Below are 8,366 nucleotides of genomic sequence, written 5' to 3'. Positions count from 1 at the left end.
CTGGCTGATACAATGGGACACATTGCTTTATATATTAGAGCTTCCTGAGATTAAGCCTTTTCCTTTTTATTTCTTGAAGTCTCTGAAACTAGAATTTACACACAGGAAAGACTCTCCTTTTATTCTTGGAAGGGTCACTTTTGCAAACTCCTTCAGTCATATAATGTGGGACAAATACTTACCAATAGTTTCTGGATGGAGCTGTTAAGATTTCCTAGAAAAGTTTCCCAAATATGGTTGCTTCCTACCAATGTATTAATTATTCTATTACAATGATATAAAAGTTTGTTTTCTTTGTGGTGGGAGTATCTTTACAGATAACATTAGAGTGTAAACGAAATTTTGGCTTCTCCTCCAGGCTCAGGACCTAAGAAGAGGACTCCCACCTCAGTGAAAAGCCGGCTTCTATGACTTGGGTGCTGAGGTGAGAAACTGTAAAGAACTGTCATGAAAGGGCATGGCCAGTGTTCTTAAGGAGCAGCAACATATACAATTTGTACCACAGATGGTAAATCCAAGTCAGGAAGGAGAATGGAAACACTGTGTCTTGAGCTCCTGAGATACATCTATTCTTCGGAAATGCAGAAGAACACAAGGAGGCCAATAAAGTAATCACACAAGATAGTATCTGGGGAGCAGATACCTCCTGATGTGAAGCATCCTATGAAGTATAGTTGCCCCTCTATCTGAATCTAATTTATCAATATTGTAATTTTTGGAAAAGGCATCTTTAACACTGGGAATAAGAATCAGTGTTTCTGATTTGCACATCACTAGGAAACCTTTGGAGTCCATATTTTATCCCACATGCTGCTCCCATTATTGAAAAACTATAGCCAGTAGTCCCAACATATTTGTGTATCGGTCCTCAATAATAAGGGTAATAAGCTAAGCCATGTGATAACCTCGTATCAGTTACTAGGGGCAGCTGGAAGTCATTATTCAAAGTTACTGGGTTTCCTATGTCTTGTAGATAAGGTAGATTCTCTCTGGTCTTTATTAGGAGTGGATTTCTTTAATTTACATTGCCTGAGAAAATGTATTAAAGAGGGTTATATTTATGTATCTGGTAAAGGCCTTTTAAAACATGAAAATTAACTGCAGGGGTTAATGAGGAAACTTCCAGTGGCTCAGAAAGGCCATATGGTATCACAGAGAAAAGTCTTAAAGGGAGGTCAAGGTTTATTCCTAAGGCCTACATCTGATTTATTGTGTCTCCTTGGACAAGTCACTTAACTTACCATCGTCTCTTTCTCCAGCTGTAATAATATTCCTACCTCATATCTCAGAGGAGCATTTCAAAGATCCTTACTTAACACAGGCTAGAATTTTATTACTACTTGGCAATAGCTTTTAATACCTCCAAAGATAGGGTTAAAAAAATTAAATACAGATATGATTGTGGTGATAACATTCTATATCACATCTCATTTCCCATCTTATATTATGGAAAAACTTTAATAACATTAGATCACACTGCTCTTTTAGAGACTGCTTGTGATTAATTCACCTTCAAGTTTTTCTCTGAAAAAAAACAAAGAAACAAAAAGGAAACTGCTGTGTGGGTTTTTGCCAATCTCTCTTCATAGAAGCATTTTTACAGAAATATTAGAGGTTTTATTAACTTATATTTAGGATGTGTAATAATAACAACTCAAAAAAAATAGTAGTGCTATTTATACTATTCCTACAGTCTCCTGGAATTAAAGCACAGCATATAATTCCTGCAGTAGGTGTTACCTTTGGCATTCAATAGAAAAACATGTTGAAATTCTGAAGTGTTATATAAGTGTTGATTATTAGTAGCAGTACACCATGAGAGAAAATTTAAAAGGCAGAATTCAAGGTATTTTTCACTTTCTTTTTTGCTCACATTTAGATTTTCATGAAAATGAAAACATAAGATTTTTACTTTCCTCCTTCATAATGATTCCTTTTTCTTTAGAAGAGAAAACCCGATGGCTGTCCTAGTATTTTTAACATAGGTTTTATTGGTGACAGAGAAGCTATAATATATTTCAATGATTGTAAAAATCAAACATTAAAAATCATATGCAACATGCTACATCACTTGTGAACCTTGGAGGTATTAGGCTAGTTGAAAGAAGCCACATATTGTATGATGGCATTTATGTGAAATTTCCAGAACAGGTAAAGCCATAGAGACAGAAAGTAGACGGTGGTTGCTAAGGGCTGGGGGCAGAGGGGGAAAGTGGAATGACTGTTAATTGACACAGGGTTTCTTTTTAGGGTGATAAAAATGATCTAGAATAAGATAGTGGTGATAGTAGCATACTTTGTCAATATACTAAAAAACACTAAATTGTACACTTTAAAAGAGTCAGTTTTACAGTATGTCAATAAAAATTACACACAGAAAGAAATGGATAAAAATATGATTTATTTAATCTTACATCTAAATCTGGCAGGGTCAAGGAAATTTATTTTCAATCTTTTAAACATAACACTTTGTGTTTAACGTTGAAGAAATGGTTTTATCATCCTAAATACCTTTGGTAAGGAACCATTATCTTTTGGAAACAATGCTGTTGTACTTGATTTTTCTCTACTGAAAAGTTCCCTTGCCACACCCTATATGATTCCATATCCCTTATGGTGATTTAGAATCAGAAAACCTGGGTTTCAGTTCTCTTCTCCATGAAATATGCCCTGTGTTATGGAACTTGACAGAAACTGTCTGGAGCTCACATGTGTGACACAGACTAGGACAGAAACTGCTATACACTCACCAAACGCAGTGCATGTCGCAGCCTAAATCCAAACTGAAGGCAAAGGCCATGCAATCATTTGAATAGGAGAAGTTTATTGTAAAGAATTATTAAATTATTAAATTATGATAGAGAAGTAACTATAAAGAGGTAAAGAGAACTCTATCTAATGGACATCCTAGGGCTGAGCGAGAGTGTCCGAGGAAGGAAAACCTTGTAACTCCAAGCCTGGGTATCAGAACTCATTAGAGCAGTGTGGTTGCAGTCAACTGGATAGTGGAGACATCCTCTGGTTTTCCCAAGTCAGAGCTGGTCCACTGTAACAGATAAACAGGAGACAATACTCCAGGGTGCAGAAGACCTGAGGCTGGTGGGCCTCAGGTCCTCTGCATCTGTTGAACAGATGTTCAAAGAGAGTTGAGTACTGCTGCCAGTGTGAAGCCTTGAGTGTATGGTGCCCACATGAAGAGGGATGCTGGGGGGTCACCAGTCCTATGCTGGAGCTACAAGTTTGTTGAAGAACTAGGTGTGCATCTGAGACACAGCACTGCTGGATGTCACCACACACAGCACCAGGGACTGTGCAGCAGGGGCAAGAGAAAGCAAAACTTATTATGCCAGACCAGGAAGAGGTGCCCCCTTCCCCTTTCCAGCAACACCTATTGGCAAAGCTTCACATAGGGCTCCCTGCACAGAAGAAATGTTTAAGGATTCTAGTCCAACACTGCAGAACAGGCACTGAAGTGTCAATATGGAGATGAAAGTCAGTAAACTAACGGATGCACTCAGTTTCTATTTCCTCTTTTGCATACTGCTTGGCCATATTTATCAGCTCACACTGCAGTTAAGTGGGGTGATTGAGATAAATTCTAGCCAATAGGGGGTAGATAGAAGTGATATGACATAATTCCAGATCTTGCCCCTACAAACTAAGTTTGTTCCTAAAACACCCACCCACAAAACTAGAAACAAAGAATTCTAAATCCTCAGGGGATGGTAGATCCACAAGGTGGAGATACCCTGGATTCCTAAGTTATCTCTTTGAGGAGAGACACCGCCCCCCACTCCCAAAGAATCACCTGATCAAGATCCTTGATGATGAAGCTGTTGCATGAATTAAAAACAAGTTCTCATGTTGTTCAGCCATCAGAATTTTGCAGTTGTTGGTAACAATAGTTAGTAGCTTTTGACTAATTGGAAAATGGGTATTTTGAAGTTGGGGGCTGCCATTAACAATAACCTAAAATATATGGCAATAGCTCAGTGGTCAGACAGTGGGCAATGAGGAATGCTGTATCAGAAGCTGGAAAGCTGGCACTCCATGTGATACAATGGTAAAATATTTGGAGAACTGTGCCTGCAACAATTTGGAAGATAGACCTTCCTAATAAGCTTATGTTTCTAGTAGAATTGATTGAAAAGAAACAGCTTTGAACATGTTGGCTTATTGAATGCCTTTAGCAAAATATCAGAAGAAAGATTTGAACTCAGAAAGGAATTGACAAGTTTGCAAGCAACAATGAAAAGGAGAAGAAAGAGATCAGACATGTGGGGCTTTTCAGGATTGGAAAATATGAGTTTCTAGACCTCAAATAATAACGCATAAGACAGTGGTTTTGAGAGACAAGGACCTATTAATGCTCATCCTTGTGGAAAATAACAATTAATTTCTACATATGTCTTTTTTTTTTCAGATTGCCTCAAAGTAGCCACCATTAAGTTCAGACAAAAATAGAGGAGAAGGAGGAGGAAAGAAAAAGCAACAGGTATTAGAAAGCAGAAATTTGAGACATGCTTGAAAATTAGATATAGGAAAGAACTTTGTGTATGACTGGACACAATAAACTGGCTAGTAGTAAATAGATCGGAAAACTACCAAGGAAACAGGCTGAGAAATGTGCTCACCCCTTAAAGAGAACATATTTTCCAATATTCTCTTCAGAGGTAGCCGTAGAAAACGATGGCCTCAAGGCTGAGGCTCTTTGAGGATAGAGTCAGAAGTCACAAAGAACAATGGACAAGGGAGTTTCTTCCAGAAAACAAAATGGGAGGCTATAGAAGGATCAACCCTTCTACAAGGGTAGAAGGTCTTCATACTATCTATCCAACAGGATTTGAGAATTGCTATGGACCAGTGACTGCTGCATTTCCCATTCTTCTTTTATCCTAATGGTTTACTGTAGCAATACTATCCATCTTTGCATATTGGGTATTGTGGTGAGAGTGTAGATAATTTATCTTCTTAGTCCATGTACCACTGGATCACAGGGATCCACATCTGAACTTGACAGAGAGGACTGTTCATCCCTCAGAAACCCTAGACTTTGAGCTGAATGAAGGATCTGGGTGTGATTTCAAGTTATCTCCCACCAGAAGGGGATGTTTTAGCAAACATGTGTGAGAGAAAGAATGAAATGGGTATTTGATTACCAGATGGGACAACTTTAGTAGACTTTGGAACCAAATTCTGTTTCCTTCCTTCTGGTGTATAAACCTAGACTGGTGATATATTACCTTTCTAAATTTTGGCCACAGAATGTGGGTGGAAGTCTACATACTACTTCCAGGCCTCTTCTCCATTCTCTTTTTTGTCCTTTCCTAGAAGCTGAAAGCATAGGACGCTCCAACCCTAGGGAGCAGTGGAACCATAAGAGGAAAGGAGTCTTTGAGTCATTATTTCAAAAAAATTTTGCCCAGAAGAACCACTGGACCAAGGACTCTCATGCAGAATCATTGCATTAGTGAGAAACACATTTTTATTTCAGTGTAACCTACTAAAACTCCGTGGTTGTTACAGTAGTTAGCCTTGCTGGACAGATGCTCAGAATCTCTTGAATTAAGCCACAGAGTCAGGGCATGGGTCTGTTCTAGAAAAAGTAGTGTTGACTTGGGTATAGTGAGGCAGGGGGATGTGGAACAGCACACCAAAATCTGGTGATCAATGTACTTGAGAAACAGAAGGTGAATTAGGTGTCAGAGAAAGAAGGAACAAAAATAACCAGTCAAGGGATGGTGATGGTGAATTTCTAGGCCAAACTTCTACCCGAGCAGACTTTGGAGTATTAAAGCATAGTTTACCGTTGATGGAATGACGTTGGGCGTGTGGCTTAATCCCTGTCACCTCAGAGTGGCCAGTCTACTTATTGTCCAAACTAGGATTCTCTTCAAGGGTGTCAGAGATGCTTTTAATAATTACCCCAGAACAACAGACAGAAACCATGGTAGTCCTGAGGAAACTAGATGCACGGTCATATTTCCCCTGTCTACAGCCTGTGCAGTTTTAAGATCAAATAAGGAAAATCAAACAAGTAAAAACACCTAAATGGGAAAGTGAGCAGATTCTTGTTTTTGTTTTGGTCCCAGTGGATAGTTTTAAGTCCGCTAATGAATTCAGCACTCCAATATATTACCCTTAACAGATTTCTAAGTATCCATTTTCCAGGAGGAACTCTGCTGTACCTGGAACAACTTCTAAACACTGGGCATTTCTTACAAACCCTATCCACAGTGTATTATTAGGACAAACCCAGATTTCCTCTGCCACCCCTAAGAGAGGCCTTTAACTCTGCTCCTCCCCAACATACATCTCTGCACACATCAAACAGCAACTGCATCATGGTAGGGAGCAATTCATTCTCATGTTGACCTCATGAAGAGATGCCTGCAGTGTGTCTGCAGCTGAGTGCAAAGTGCAGATTAGGAAGTAAAGCCCCTGCTCCCTTGATGCATTAACACAGCCTCCATTAAGTTGCTCAACCAGGGGACCAATCCTGGGGGCGGGGGAGCTTTCCTGTGCCAGGGATTCTTGTCTCCTGGGGCCGTTTTCAGAGGGGAGCAAGCCCAGCACAAGTCCATTTTTAATTTATTCCCACATGTGTCTCTCTGACATTTGTTGCTTGTGTTCCCTTTCCCAGCCCCCCAAGCCATGTCCAATTTAGAAAACTAAATATTAAAATAATTAAATGGACATTTTTAGCATAACCAATTTCTTAGCTATGAATTGGATCAACTGTTATAAAAAAAGACTACACAGAAAGTAAAGTTTCCATGAACGTTAATGTTGAAAAGAATATTAGGAGATTTACTAGGAACTACCAGTTCCTCTCTGTTAGGAAGTAGGAAAGTTATAACCACAAGGCTTCTGAAGAGCCTGTGGACAGAAGCTCCACAGATGTGACAGTCCTTCCTGTCAAATCACAGTACAGCTTCCCACCAAATCATAGAAAGCTCTTATAATATGTACCAGGAGTTTTTTTCATGGAAATGGGTTTAATACATATAAAGTTTTTAGAATAATGGGTATATATGATAAACACTAGGTAAGTGTCAGCTTTTGTTATTACCATTCTTTTAGCGGTAGACTCTTACCTAGATAACCAATATTAATTGGTTTTATAATAACTAATATACATTAGAATATATATACTGTATGTAAAATTAATGTATTAAGAAAATATACTAAATTATTATTTAAAGGTTGAAGGATTAGTAAATTTTATGCTAAAAAAGAGAGAAAGTAAAGATGAGGGAGACACAGAGACAAAGACAGAGACAGAGAAAGAAAGAAACCTAAATGTGTGTGTTTGTTTGGGGTGAGGAGAGTCATTTAGGGGAAAAGCAAAGAGGAGATAAAGGTGGCAATGACAACTGGATAAGGGACTCAAGCTAGGAAGTTTTCTCACCATTTGGTAGATGTGATAAATTCTGTTCCATATGGACATTACATCAAGATGAAATGCGTTCCCTGCTTTCGGAAGTGGGAGGGTATAGTGGTTAAGAGGAGGGCTCTGACATCACCCTGCCTCTCGTGTGTTTGTGTGTGTGTGTGTGTGTGTTTGTATACTTTAATTTTTATAAACAGTAAAGGTTTACTTAAGGAAGTAAAAGTCTTTTCTAAAACAGGAATCGGTATCTAAGGAGTTGGTGAGTTCACTACTCACCGGGGGGCGGGGTTCACACATACACATATTCTTGACAACCTTGGGGATACAAGATGTGTAGCCTGGATAATGTCATTAAAATATTCAACCCAATTTCTTTCTTCCCAGTATTTCACTCTCACGTCCCCCTCTCACCCTGACTTCTCCTCTATTGGGACAACTTTACTGTTAGATAATCTTTAGTTCAGTGGATGCCAAAAGCAGAATGTAGAGAGAGAAGGCAATCCCTTCCTGGCTTTTATAGTTGATAGCTTAGATCTGGAGGGAAAATATTAAAGGCTGGGGCATAGAAAAAACTTGAATAAGATACAAATCTGCAGGACAGGCAAGAATGCCAGAGAGTGGGGCAAGGTGGGGAGAAAGGGAACACACAGCTGTTGTGTGATCCTGTGTTCCCCCTCCAAGCCGGATCCTGAGTAGGGGTGATACCCTTAGACAAGTTCGAGGATTTGGGAGCAGGGATGTGTTTAAGTTTAAGGCAGATTGAAATCTCTTTCCTTGCACATTGGAGCAGCAGTGGCAGAAGGTAGAAGGGCCTCATGGATGAGAGTGAGGCAACCTGCTTGGACTTTGGATTTGCTTTATGTATAGTCTTTTTAATAACAGTTTATCCAATGCATAGCTAGGAAGTTATGTTAAAAATATCTATTCATGTCTATTCAATTGTTTTTAGCATTCAGTTTGAGAATGAGGCAAT

The sequence above is a fragment of the Phocoena phocoena genome, chromosome 17 (genome assembly GCF_963924675.1).
Source record: "Phocoena phocoena chromosome 17, mPhoPho1.1, whole genome shotgun sequence".
Lineage (NCBI taxonomy): Eukaryota > Metazoa > Chordata > Mammalia > Artiodactyla > Phocoenidae > Phocoena > Phocoena phocoena.
Note: the sequence above shows the minus strand (reverse complement) of the source record.